We start from the raw sequence: 15,432 nt of genomic DNA, 5'->3' as shown, positions 1-15,432 counted from the left end.
GATCTGGAGAGGACGGTTCACCGAGGTGGGCCGTTTTTATCTATTACCATAACCTGGTAATAAATACCGTAACCTTTCAAAGTATTAACCGTAAACTGTGTTAGAAATTATTTTCTACTGTGATATTTGGAATTTTGAATCTCCAGTGATAATTATTTCGCGAATTATTAAAACCTAATGAATTGTAAAAAGTTAGAAGATAAAATAGAACTTACTTTGAAACAGTTGCCTTGGAACCAGTGACAACATTCAAACGCAGCAGAAAGTCTTCAAGTAATAAATTTTGAACCTTTGTATCTCCTGCACCTGCAAATGATACATGTTTTCTTTACGAATTATTCACCATACTCTACTGCATGACAAGTTAGTGCAATTTTATATACTGAACAGTAGGCTGCATTGAACTTGTCGAATTTTGTTTTTTTCATTAAGACATTCTTTGTGTTTCAACAGACCATAAATCCCCACAAGAAAAAATCACATTCAGTGTTAGATCTGGAGATCTCACAGGCCAAGGACAAAGAGCAAGATCCTGAGCACTGTCTCAACCGATCCATCGTCAGAGCACCTTTTAATTCAACGGAAAAATTTCATTTCTCAATTCAAGGAAAGAAAATTTCTTATGTATATAAGAACAAAATCTTAAGAAAAATTTGAATACTCGAATTTTTAGAATAATACTAGTGTTATGAATATTATTATTGCTAATTAAGCAAATAAAAAGGCTAGAATCAAAGAACAAAAAGAACAACTTTAATTGTGCGCATGGCCGTAGATTGATATCCTATTTTTCCACTTGACAGCGCCACGAACAAATATGGCGACTCCTGAACAGAACGCCTTCTGTGTTTTGCAATTTGCTAAATGAGTTTGTAATTACATTTCAATGTGCGTTCCGCAGAAAGTTTAATTGTTTGAAACAACGGGATGTCTGTGTGAAGGAAAAGTACGGGACGACCGAGGATGTCTGAAGAAAATTTTGGATGAGTCTTTCCTGCGTAGTTCTGAAATATAATCTTTAGGAAGGCCGCCCATGAGCAAGCGAAACCGGTGTTGACACTGTGGTATATTTAGCTGAAGGTTTGTCCCTGTCTTTGAACACCGAACTGTCGGCTGGCATTGGCGTGACGGGCGAGCGGGTTTGTTGAAAATCTAATAAAATGACGTCATCCGATAACTAATAACATGACACATTTGTATAAATTGCAAACACAGCAGAATAGTACACTAGACCAGCACCAAAAGTTTTTCCCTCCGGGCCGAATTGGAAACAAAACCTTTTTCACGGACCGAACGAAATATTACAATTAAAAAATGTTCAATAAAAAAACTATATTTATGAATAAATGTAATACAAAACAAAAAATTTACAAAAAAAAAAAACAAAACTAATGTGACGTGTTAACTTTTCTAAATTTCCACATTTTCCATTATTCAATTCCTTATAAAAAAAAAGGTAATATTTAAAACTTTTTCCGGCCGTATTTTGGCCATGCCTGCACTAGACACAACAGTTGGGGAGGGGCAACGTTTCAGCTCACGTATTGTACATATTATGTGTACGTATCGTTTATTAGAATTTTTACAGGCTTGTCTACCGATTACATTATGCATACCAACTACGCAAACAAAATGTTGCTGAAGATGATGACTTTCTTGATCGTACTGTGTGAACTCTTAAGAGTTCATCTCCATGAACTCTTAAAACGCAAAAGAGACTACCAAAAATTAAATGTTTTCTGTGTGATATTCTGACGGAAAGTTTACGGGCCGTTCTATTTTGCTGAAGCAAGCGTAACAAGAGTTGCTTATTTGGATATGCTGCTTAGATGTCTCTTTCCTCAACTGCATGATGGACCAGAGAATTTTATTTGGAAACAAGATTTCTTTTGTGGACGAAAAACGCTTTAGCGTTATCATCACCCGGAATAAAATTTTATAAAAGAAATAAATAGTAAAATAAAACTAGAAAACAAAAAATTAAAAACTAAAAAATTAAACAAAAATTCATAACTAATATCACAACTAAAACTTTCTTTTTAAAAAATACTTAAAACTAACATTACAGACCTAAAACTAAATTAAAATAAGCGTAAAACTAAAAACATAAAAGATTTAATAAAGTCCAAGAGAGATGTAAAGGGTCCCAATTCGGATAACGGGATGACTAAAAAATTATCATAAAAAACTAAACCTAGGTTTAAAGCTAAAATATTAAAAGGCTAAATATTTATAATTAATAAAGCTTAAAAGTAATATCACTAAAAAATGTAAAACTAATATCACAGTGGGAAATTTAATAGGTAAAATTTATTTAAAAGAAAACAAAGTAAAAAAAAAATATATAAATACAAAATTTAAATAAACATCAACAAATTCAACCAAGTCGGAGAAGGGTATAAAAGGTCCCCTTCTCGGATATAGAATAAAAATAATATGAAAATCGTAATTAAATGAACAGAAAATCAAACACGTTAAAAAATATAACACAATTTTAAATTGTGTGAAACATATTAACACTTAATAAAAATAGCAACACCCGATCTAAAACTTCCTTATTATTGCCCAGAATTTGGCGAATGTTTCTATGTAACTATGGTTATGTAACTATGGTAACTGTACGGGAACGGTTGTTTCTCGGTTAGCATGAATCCAATGTCAGAGCTTGTTTGTGGTGGCCTCCAAAGACACATGATCCGATCCCACCTGTGACCTTTTGTTTGGATTACTACTACTTACTGATTTACCCGATTTCAGGTACAGGATTGAAGCAGTTGTCGCTTCTATTACTTCAGACAGGTTGGTGTAAGTATGGGACGAACTCTCCTATCAGTTGGATGTGCGCGGCGAGACAAAAAATGCTCATATTGAAAGTGTGGCTAAAAGGATTTGATGCTCTTATAGCCGGAATAGAAATCCGGATAGTTACACGCCCGCTTGGACATTTACTTTGCCAAGGCATCGAGTCCCGATTAGTTTAGCTCGTTTTATTCTTTTGTGACTGAGCTGTAATGTGGAAGGGTGAAAGCGTTGACTTCACCTCCGAGAACAAACCAGATCGGAGGTAGAATATATTAGGAATTTTTTGATGGAGTTGAGTATGGAAGGGCGAAGACTTTGACCTTTGCTTCCAAGAGCAGACCAGATCGGAGATGAAATATGATGAAGCTGAATATGAAAAGGCGTAGTAGGCATTGACCTAACCCCGAAGGCAAATCGGAGTAAATTAGTGTTTGCATCCTTATACATTTTTTAATCGTCAAATTTATCATCGTTCCGATCAAGAATTATTTAAGAAGTAGAATTTTAGATAAGACTCAAATGAATATAGTGCAGCTAGCTTGAAATTTATCAATTAATATTTCGTATCCATCGAGAGAGAGGGGGGAGGGGCGATGGGGTGGTAGAAAGGGAGAGGGAGTTAGTGGTCGAGGGAGAGGGACAGACCAAAGATGAGTCAGAACACACCGATGGAAATGTCTGCCGAGGCATTTCAATTGATGGTATCCTGACGGCGGCCGAACTGATGACTGTTAGATAATAATCAGATTTAGAGTATCTATAAGACAAGCTCCGGTAAAACCCATCAGGGCTAGGAACAAAAGGGTTGGTGTGGCGACCGGAATCGTCACAAGGTCTTCTCCTTCGGGGGTCAGGATGTTCACTTGTAGCGAAAAACTGTAAACTTTTTTATTTTTATTTGTGATTCATTAATATAAGTCAAAATTAAGAGATATTAAATAACTTTTAAACCCCGATATTATGTTGTGTACACCTATACAATTTCTAACAAATAATTTTAGTATACTCTGTAAGGATTCATTTTAATGAAATGTCCTACTGACGGAAATTACATTAAATACAATTTTAATCGACTTTTATTAAGAACAACGGTTAGTTAAACCTACCGGGTTGGTATAAGAGGTAAACTCGACGTCGTAAATCAGCAGATTCGAAGTAGAAAGACTCAGGTTCAATTCCTAATAATGTTAGTTACTTTTATTCGGATTTGAATAATTAGATTGTGGATACCGGTGTTCTTTGGTAGTTGGGTTTCAATTAATCACACGTCTCAGAAGTACTCGGCTTGAGTTGGTTCAAGACTACACCGGTTTACCGGTACAGTTACATTACATTGACAGGTCGTTAATGACTTTAATTTTTGATGCGACTATAAGTAAAAGTATTAAAAAAAAAAAACAAAACAAAACGGTTAGTTAAAATTTTGTAATCGTTTGAGTAGTAAGTTTTCAAATACGAGCTATCAATCATCTTTGACATGGTTTTTGAAAACAAAATTCATACTACTATACAAAATTATTATTTTTAATCACATTAAGTACATGTTGAAGCTATATAAATCTTAATAAAATATTTATCCATTACCAGATGAAACGATACTAAAATAATTTTGGAGAACTAAGGATAAAATCTGATAACTTTTGAAATAATAAATTATCAAATACAAATGAAGCAATATGCTTAAACTTTTCCCCCAAAAACTGGTAGGAATGTTATCATTTTTATTATTTTTTTTTTTAAGCAGTCTGATCTTTCTTTTTCTTAGTTGAATAAGAAATAGCAATAATAATAAAGGAAGTAGTAACAAATAATATGAAAACAGATATAAAAAGAAATTTATCAAAGAAAATGTTGAAAAATGAGAAAGCTTTTTAACTTTTAAAGTTTAGTGTACCTCATACCAATAATAACAGTAACTGTGCCGAAGAAAAATGGACTGTTATGTACCGTACCCGGTGATAGCATATGATGTTCTTTATAAAAATAGCAACCTAAGAAATATGATACTAATGCCGCTACGGTCTGTGAAATATGTTACTTGCTTAAAAACAAGGAGGGTGAGATCAGAAAAATAGTAAAAGAAGGAATGGAAATAGTGAGACCGATATAAAGAAAGAAGAAGTCACTATCATTATCGGTTTTTTTTTTAGTTTTATATAAACGACTGATCTCAATGTTTCATTGTAATATAGAATATATTACATTATAATGAAGGATGGAAAATATATATAGCATTATAAAATATTAATTTTCACCAGAAACTGTTAAGTGCTGTAGAAAATTATAGTGCACTCAGTTAAATTTACCATTAACATAATATTTTATAACATCCCTTTTTGCATATTTGCAAACTACAACTCTAAATCATGTGGAAATTCTGAAAAAAGTTCGCTGTACAGCACTTTTGTTATAAAATCCGTCATACAAACAACCACATTTAATATAAAGAGACACGTAATTTTTATTTCAAAAAGTAAAAAAAAAGTTACACACGAGACAATAATAGCTTAGAACACATTAACGCCTTTACTAACGTAAGATTAACTGAACTAAAATAGTAGATTCGTTTAATAAAAAATATAAATCATTATGATTTAAAGGAAAAAAAGCTCACAGCTTTAGTTTTATTTTTTTTTTAAATCAAAAGTAATAAAATTTTATTTCGTTAATAACTTTTTATATTTTTTTCTTTTTTTTGTTTTATTATTGGATTATTATTTATCGTAATTTATTTTTACAATCGGAGATTAATAGTTATTAATAAATCAATATATCAAAATAAAAAAAGGAGATGAACTCTTGATTTGAACCGATGTGCCTTTCCCTAAAATCCAAATATTTCATAATTAAAATTTTATGAAATTTAAGTACCACTTACGATATGTCATTGAAAAGCTCTGAATGAGGGCTTATTACTGAAGTTAAGAAAGGCTTTTGGTACAGTCGATTGCAAGCAAAAGGTGTAGTGCACAACTAGATGTTGCAACAGTTCTAAGTCCAAAATTTCGACATCCTACGGCTAATCGTTTGTGAGTTATGCGAGATACATACGTTCGAACTGATTACAATACGTTTTTAAAATATTCCATAAATTTTTACTTTCTTGTACGAACTAAAGGAAGTATTGTGATCTCAAAAAATGTAAATTGAGGTGGTAAATAGTATAAAGCAGGTCTCAAAACTCTAACTGGTAATTTTTAAGATCTCCGATGAAACACAAAATTCGGTTTCGAAAAACGTTATTTTTAGATTTGTAATAAAATATATTTGTTAAGTGACTAATTCATTTCAATAAAATTAAAAAAAAAATTAAATATCAGAAGTTATTATTGAAATAAAATACCTAACGATGGTCCCGGAGGCTAAAAAAAAATAAAAAAAGACCTTGAGGAGAGAACGTGTGTGACACGGAATAAGTTCAATATATATATACACCTATATACAAAGTCTCCGACGAAGGAACAAGAAACTCACAGAACATGTTCTACTGGTGAAAATAATGGAAAATATTTATATGAACTTAGCCTGGAAACGGTTTGTTCTCTAGTTATGACTAGCGAAAGATTTCGCTCGGATTTCAGTTCTAATAAAAATAAGCTCTAGTGTGATTTTTGGAACCCAAATTAAGGAGTAAAGTTGTTGATTTCTTATGTAAATTGAGCTGGGAAATAGTATAACGTAGGTCTCAAAACTGTAACTCTGGTAATTTTTAAGATATCCGATGTAACTCACAAAATTCGGTTTCGAAAAAAATTTATTTTTAAGTTTGTAATAAAATAGCTTTGTTGTGACTAATAAATGTGGAAAATTTAGTAACAAAACTTTGAAGAACGAAATGGTCATTTCCATCGTTTTCATTTTCTGCGTTCAACAGAAAATGAACCCGTTGGAAACGACCATTACGTTCGTAAATATTGATACATTGAAGAAAAGGTTTTCGTATTTGGAATCCGCCTTCCAGGAAATCTCTCCTGATATTCACGTCGAGCAGCCTCAGAATTTTCGTTACAAAATCCATAAACAAAAATTACATGGGCATATTTCTCGTTAGAAAATTGAAACGACATTTTTGCATTACGATATGACAACGCTACACTTCCTGTATATGTTTGATAATTTATAACAGATTCAAACAAAGTACACGATTTTCATTGTTGACCAGTTGTTAGTATTGCCAACCTGTACAATAAAAGTCTTTTAAATATTTGTAAAGTAACATACATTTCAATTACATTTTTTACGAAATTATTTCGTTTGTTGTGTAAATCAAATATATTATGAATATGCACAATTAAAATTTTGTATTTCTTTTAGTTTTATGTTCAGTAATTTAAGTTTTTTTTTATTTTTAAAAAGAATGTTTTTAGGTACAGAAAGAATAATAACGATTTTCTATTTGTTTTGCTTTCATAAAAAACCGATTTTAAAAAGTTTTTATTTATTTTTTTGCATTTACATTACTTTTCTCAGAATTAAATTCTCTACAAGTTTTGTCACTAAATCTTCCTCATTTATTAGTAATTTAACAAAGTTTTCTTAAAAACTACTGAGTTACAGTTCTGAGACCTGTTTAATCCTATTCCTAACTCAAATTACGCAAGAAACAACCGACTTTACTATTTAATTTGGTTCCTAAAAATTATAGTAGTGCTATTTATTTTATTAGAATAGCCGAAATCTGGGAAAATTCTTTCGCTAATAAGTAACTCGAAAACAGAGCGTTTTAGACCTATGTTTATATGAACATTTTTAATTTTTTTATTAGTAGAACACGTCTTGAAAGTTTTCCGTTTTCTCTTTTACATAAATTTTCTTGTACTGTCTTGGATAAATGTTACATGCTTCACAGAAAAAGATAAGAGGGTTTTTTTTATTTATGACAGTTCTGTGAACAATGATAATCTGAATTGTAACCAGTGTAATCACCATTGTAACCACCTTGATCATTTATGACTGAACTAAAACGGGCCCTAAACGTATCGGTGGCGCTTGTCTGAACTTTTGTACCTACACTATTTAGATTTATCTGCCATAACATCACAATTTTACTATGAATAGTTGTGGTTTTGTACAGTATATTCAGCAGTTCCACTTGCATTACAACTTTTAGTAAAACAAATTTCATTGAATTATACAGTTCATTGTAACATTAAGACTAGATTTTCGTTAATCTCTAGAAGACTAGAAGTTAATCTCTCAAGGTTGCCGATTTCTTGACATGAATTGTATATATATTTTTTCTTTTAAGCTTCTAAGGGCACGTCTCATTTTTATAAAATTCCAATAGTTTAATTTTTATTTATTTATTGTGTTTTTTTTGAAGATACGATTTACGAAATAAAAACTTTGATTTCAAAATTTTGTTTAACAAAGGTAAAAAAATTTATCATCATTCGTCATGGATTAGGCTCATTGGTCTGTTCTATCATTCATCGCTTTCGTGGGCGTCCTATATCTCTTCTTCCCCTCGGTTTGTATCCATACTTAAGAAAGGAAGTCTACGAAGCGGCATACGCATCAAACGGTCACTCCATCTTTTACGATTTTCCTTTAATGTACCGAATAGTGACATCACACTTAGCTGTCTTTTTAACTCCTCATTCGGTCTAATCGAGTACATCCTTTGACCGCTCTCAAAAACCTCATTTCAGCAGCCTGAATACGTGACTCATCACAACTCCGCAAAACCCACACTTCAATGCCATAAGTAAGAATAGGCACAGCCATTGTTTTGTAGAATCTTAACTGTCTGTCTGGCCTGTTTCCCTAACGTCCTGCGTAGTAAACCACTGACTCCCCCAAATCGGCTCGGCTTCTTATTGACATCTGTATTTCTGTCGTATGATAGATCACAACAAAGATAATTAAAAACTCGTACTTGTTCCAAGATCTGCCTTCCAAGATTATTTTCGAGCGTACTGGCCATTTACCTTAAAAAAGTTGCAATCTTTGATTTCACAGGCGAGATTTTCGTACCCAATTGTTTACTTGTTTCATTTAGGATATAAATTGCAACTTTTAACTTATCCTCACCATCAAAAATAATTACGGTGTCTCTGCATACAATAAAGTATTTAAGTATCATCATAAAGCCCAATGTCTGAGTCAACCGGATATTTCCAAATCTTTAAGATTTTATCCACATAAATACTAAAATGTGTCGGAAACATTGGACAACCAAAAAAAAATTTTTATCAATAAACAAAATACCTACGCCGTGTATAGCCAAATAGTACCTTTTTCAACGATTCGCTAAATAAAATAATATTTCTTTAAAATTTACCGAATCTGATATAGATTGCACTAAAATTCAACCGGTCAATAAAATTTTACATAACAATTATTCATATTCATAACGTAGTATAAGATTACGGTAAATTATTTAACCGATATATGGAATAAAAATAATATATAACTTGCTTAGATTACTACCCCACAAATGATAGAACATAAAAAATCAGGACACTTTTCATTATTTCACTATTTAAGTTGAAAAAAAGGTTTTTTAGGGTAAAAATAACACCGTTCCCATGACCTACACTCGGACTCGTTTTAACTTACGTCATTTGTTAAAATGAAATATTTATCCCGAATATCTGACAGAATGTACAATGCATGGTAAACTCGTACTTCACTGTGTTTATTTATAGATGTATACACATATACAAATTTAATATAAAAAAACATTTAAAAATTAATTTTTAATACAAATTAAAGTAAATTTTTTATTTGAAAAAAAAAAATGGTTTCATAAACCAGCTCTTTAATTTTGATTAATTTTTTCCCAAAAATTGGGAAAAAAATTAATCAAAATTTTTAAGCTATGACTGCTTAAAAATTAAATAAAAATAATTTTTTTTTCGGTTGTAGTCATACACGATGCATCCAGCTGAATCGATTGAAAATTTAACCTCCAAAAAATTACTACACCAAATAAATTATTGGAATAGGTTCGGAAAAATACGTAGAATAAAAGCGTACCTTAGCGGAGATAAGGATTAACTATTTAATTTAATTAACAAAATAAGGAAAAACGTTTATATCGCCAATAACGGCTTTATTTTTAATTACATGTAAAAATAAAATGCACCAATACATAGTTGTGGAAAGTTTTCATAAAAACACGTTTCGAGTACTCTTTTAAATGAACAAAACTAAGGGCGCTAACGAATTTTACAATAACACCAAAATTGCGCTATAGCTGTCATACATAGGTAGTGTACATCGAGGACGCCATAAATAAACTTTCATAACTCTTTTCCTCAGAGATTTTTTAGATATAATTAAAAAATTCTAAAAGGTACGAATTTATAATATCCAAGCCTATAAATCAGTCAAATTTTCAAATCAGTCAAAGTATTTTTAATTTCTGATCGCCCGTTAATCCGGATCTAATACGAAAATTTTCAAGTTGATGATAAAACTCGCCTATAACAATAAACGATTTGTAAAAAATGAAAAAGTCAATATAGAAATCTGTTGTTCAGCTTATACTACCTATTCATTCCAAATAGGATATTTCTATACATTATTTAGTTGTTTATTTAACATCTGAAAATAGCAGTTTTTACAAAAAGCATGTTTTGGTACCATGTTTTGTTTTCAAAACCGATCGTTACTAATTCTGTTTTATAATATTTTAATTGTTATTTGTAAGATAAAACTAAAAAAAAATATGCTACGATTTGCTGATGATATATTAATTCTAGCTGAGAGTAAAAAGGATTTAGAAGAAACAATGGCATGAATGAAGTCCTAAGCAAGAACTACCGCATGAAAATAAACAAGAACAGAACGAAAGTAATGAAATGTAGTAGATATAACGAAGATGGACCACTGAATGTGGAAATAGGAGGAGAAAAGATTAAGGAGGTAGAAGAATTTTGTTATTTGGGAAGTAGAATTACTAAAGATGGACGAAGCAGGAGCGATATAAAATGCCGAATAGCACAGGCGAAACGAGCCTTCAATCATAAAGTAGCTTTATATAGAAGTGAAACTTGGACGATCGGAATACCCGAGAAGAAAAGATTAGAAGCTTTTGAAATGCGGTGCTATAGGAGAATGTTAAAAATTAGATGGGTGGATAAAGTGTCAAATGAAGAGGTGTTGCGGCAAATAGATGAAGAAAGAAGCATTTTGAAAAATATAGCTAAAAGAAGAGACAGACTTATAGGCCACATATTAAGGCATCCTGGAATAGTCGCTTTAATATTGGAGGGACAGGCAGAAGGGAAAAATTGTGTAGGCAGGCAACGTTTGGAATATGTAAAACAAATTGTTAGGGATCTAGGATGTAGGGGGGTATATCGAAATGAAACGACTAGCACTAGATAGGGAATCTTGGAGAGCTGCATCAAACCAGTCAAATGACTGAAGACAAAAAAAAGGTAAAACATGTACTTTAAGATGACACAGATGGTTTTCCAAAAACTTTAATTTTTCAATGAGTTTTAGGAAGTAAATTTTAGTATACTTTGTGAACACATGAAAACGACGATATAAACAATAAAAACAGATATTTTTAGGCAACGTCGTAGATTTATTTAAAAATACGTCATTTATCTGTTTGTAGACAAGGTTTTTTTTTGAAAAAAAATATCTAGTTTTTCGTCAATATTTTGTTTCTTTTTAATCTTATTAAAAAATAAATATCTCCTGTAGAAAACCAAGACAATTTTTGCATAAAAACTCTTCCAAACACTTTTTTCTACGTGCAAAATTAATAAATGTTGGATAAATTATAGATCCACTTATTCTTACTGTATACGAGAACGTACCCAGTTTCCAAGCTACTTACCGTAGCACAATTATGATACTTATTGTAAAATTCGCTAGCGCCCTTAGATTTGCTCGTAGAAAAAACAACTGGTAGGTTTTTTATGCAAAATTTCCTTAGCTATTTATTAGTGCTTTTTATTTTTACAAACGTTAAAAAATAAAGCTACTATTGGCGAAAAACTAAACTTTTCCTTAATTTGCCAAGAAAGAAATTAAATAGTTATACACTCATGTCCGCTAGGGCACGCTTTTATTCTACATGATTTTCGGAACCCATTCCAATAATTTATTTGCTGTAGTAAATTTTTGTGAGGTTAAGGCCTTTTTGAGTCTGTGTTGACTCAGTAAAAATCATCCATGATAAGTTTTATAATTATTTAAATCTCTGGACTAATCTAATTTACTTGAAGAATGATGGAAATTTGTTATTCGGTAAACAGAAAACAATAGTTCCAGTAATATTTTTGAATTCCTAACTTGATTCAGTCGCTCAGTATTTACGAAGATGAACTGATGTGAAAAATTTATTCTCTGATGAAGAAATAAATTATTTGTTCTGTTAAATATCTAGTTCAGTCATGATTTTCTTATTTTGAAATTAAAATTAAATTTATTATTATTCACGCAAAGAATTTAAAGAGAAAGCACGGAATTTTCGATTGAGAATATCAGTAATATATTTTCAAAAAGGAATATTTGTTGATTAAAGTAAAATAAATCGTGAATTGAGGGATTGGATGTTGAATTCAACACTTTTATCATGTAAATATACCCTCCTTCCTTCTTAAACTACCTCCTTCCTTAATCCTTATTCCCTAGTCGTCTTTTCCTCACGCCGTAGCATCGCAATCAATAATCAATTTCTTTCACTAAGGCCATGACCTGTAATCCTCTTTTCATTGTCTACTAAACGTAATCTTCCAATTTTCAGTCCACTAAGAAACTTTTTACGGTCTAGAAGATAAATAAATGAGGTTGCAATTAATGAATATTTTCTTATACCATTTAAAAATATATAAATACTTTATATTTTTAAATTATTAATTTAGATTACTTTATAATAAGGGTTGTTTTAATCCGTTAGGCTTTCATATTAAAACTAAATGTAATAATTTGTTTTTTAAATCCCTATTAGTGAAGATGATCTGAAGTAGAAGCAACTAATTTTATCGTCAATGAAAACACTACAAAATAACTTGAAATTAAAATATAAATAATATAAGGAGATAATATGTAAGGGATAATATAATATAAGGAGATATTAATACTCATGGTATCACGATGGACAAACAATGAGAAAATTTTAAATGGTAAAACAAAATTGAAAGAAGTTTGACGGTGAACGATTACGATAAAAAACGTTATAAATTTGACATAAAGTAGAGGATATAAGAGATATTACGTTTTGCATATATATATATAAAATTATATTTATCTACATATATAGAGATACCTTTGGTAGAGGTATCTCTAATTGATCAGATTTGTAATGAAAAGATTTTAAGATTTGTAGGTAAGAGAAAAACTTTCGATAAATGTTTATTATGAGAAAAATCGAATTGTCAAGTTAAATCTGCTTCATAAAAAAAAATTTAGGAAACACAGAGCAAATAATTAAAAATGTAAGATGTAATAAACAACGAAATTAAAAAAAATGGAAATGTACAATGAAAAGAGATAATGAAATATATCAAACCTCAATTGTCTAATAATGAAAAGTATTTCTTTATTTATAACAGAACTACTGTCATCTGTATTCGTAATTAAACATTTCACACTAAAAACAATAATAATAAGATTAGTCTATATGGTGAAGCTTATATCAGATGTCATACGGTTATTTGTTGGAAGGCAGGTGCTTTATATTATGTCTCTTGTAAGTTATCTCTTTTTTGTACTTTAACACTTTCCCAATCCAAATTCTTATTCTTTCCCATAAATTGAAATTACAATGCATCAATTTATAATTGATTAGTTTGTAAAATTGTTTATCAGTAAAAACGTTAAGAACTTTAAAATCAGTGGGCGATAGAAGGTTACGCCCTTCCCATCTGGCATGCGATATCATTTCTAGTTATTTCCCCTTGTGAGTGTCGTAATTACTTGTATAGTTATAGAGATTTTTTATTGCTTTATCAGTCTACACATTATGTTTAAGTTAAGATCAGCGATATTCGATAAAATGGCTGATTGAAATATCATATCTTTAAATATTGTACTTCAAATGACATGAGCATTACAAAGAAAGTAAACATATTTTTATTTTTTTGACATAAAAAAATTCTTTCAATTCTTTTAAATAGAATCATCTTTTGTTGTTTATTTCCATTCTATACTACCTGACTTAATTTTTTTTAATAAAAACAAAAAAGTTATTTACAACTTGATAAAAATATTTGTTATTTATTCCTTTGCAAGTATCGGCTTGCTAAATATTTCGCCCTGATTTCTGCGCCTTCGGCAAAATTAACCCAGACTGTAATTCTAGGGACTCAAAGCAAGGGGTAAATTTAGTGGTTTTACATGAAATCTGACCTGAAATATTGAAAAAAATAGGTCTCTGTATGTTTAGTAATTTTCGGAAAATCTGGGATAAATGACAAAAAATTAGTAGTTTTAAACAAAATTTTTAGAGAATTTGATTCTGAGAAAAATAGTATGAATAAAGTCTACATCCTGATTCCCGCAAGGGAAGACGCTCGCCTTGTGACGATCCCGATCGCCACACCTCCTCCTCCTTTCCAAGCACTGATGAGCTTTACCGGAGGTCGTCTTTTAGACCCTCTAAACTTGATCACATCACAGTCATCAGTTTAGCCTTTGTCAGGATTCCACCGATGCAAATTCCTCGGCAGACATTTCAATCAGTGTATTTATACAAGTTAGTATCGCCTTCGTTTGGCCTATACATATGTGTTACTTTACCGGCGATTGAACCCCATTTAAAGCATACTTATTTGTATTTTCTTTACGTTTAACGGAATTTGTGTAATTTTTTTTTAACACAAATCTACAGCGTATCAATTACGCTGTAGATTTATTGATTTACAAAATGTTTACAACGATAATTTATTAAGTTTTATGATTTATTTATTTTTTTAATATCTTTTTTTTATAATCATCAATAACTAAAGTCATTAGCGTCTGTAGTGTAACTGTAAATATACCAGAAAACGTGTAGTCTTAAGACTCAGGCCGACCATTCCTGAGTTAATTAAACCCCGACAATAAACACCGGTATCCACGAACTAGTATCCAAATCCGAATAAAATCTATTATTTGAACCAAATGTTTATTATGATTTTAACCTTAAAACCCTCGACGTCGAAATTAGCTGCTTTACGATGAGTTTTATCACAATAGACCAACCCGTGGATAAGTTTTATCTATATTTTATTCAACATATTTTCCGTTTTAATTTTTATTTCGTTGGTGTTTTCTAATTTAAAAAGGTTATTTGCATTATTATTACTTTTTTTACTCGGTTATTCGCTTTATTATTTCCGCTACTATGAAAAAACTAAAACTAATTTCAGTGAAAACTGTTTTCCATTTAGAAATTTCCTTTATTTAAAACTATCATTAATATATAAACACGGTTTTAATAATTTTAGAATAGAAGATTAAAAGCTTGCGTTAATCGAAATAATAGTATGAACTTGTATTTTAACCCCTAATGGATTTTTTTAATAAATTATATATTTTATTCATATTACATATAAAAAATAACACTATTATAATGTAAATTACGTATTGCATTAGTTGCATTAAAAATCAGTTGAAAGGAATAACAATATGGAAGTAGTACCTCTGTGTGCGCGCGCGCGAGCCTTTCCCACTGATTCTTTT

The 15,432-nt window shown here is 30.6% G+C and overlaps 1 long non-coding RNA gene across 1 annotated transcript in view; it reads right to left on the bottom strand.

The window, feature by feature from the left end:
- Positions 1 to 213: 213 nt before the first annotated feature.
- The window catches only part of LOC142329085 (uncharacterized), a 203,979-nt gene continuing 188,760 nt past the window's right edge, over positions 214 to 15,432 (bottom strand). Inside the window, exon 3 of the long non-coding RNA XR_012757422.1 lies at positions 214 to 306. This is a non-coding gene — a long non-coding RNA (uncharacterized LOC142329085). The remainder of the gene's footprint in view (positions 307 to 15,432) is intronic.

This window comes from Lycorma delicatula, chromosome 8 (genome assembly GCF_047948215.1).
Source record: "Lycorma delicatula isolate Av1 chromosome 8, ASM4794821v1, whole genome shotgun sequence".
Taxonomy (NCBI): domain Eukaryota; kingdom Metazoa; phylum Arthropoda; class Insecta; order Hemiptera; family Fulgoridae; genus Lycorma; species Lycorma delicatula.
Note: the sequence above shows the minus strand (reverse complement) of the source record. Positions and strands in the feature narration are given on the sequence as shown.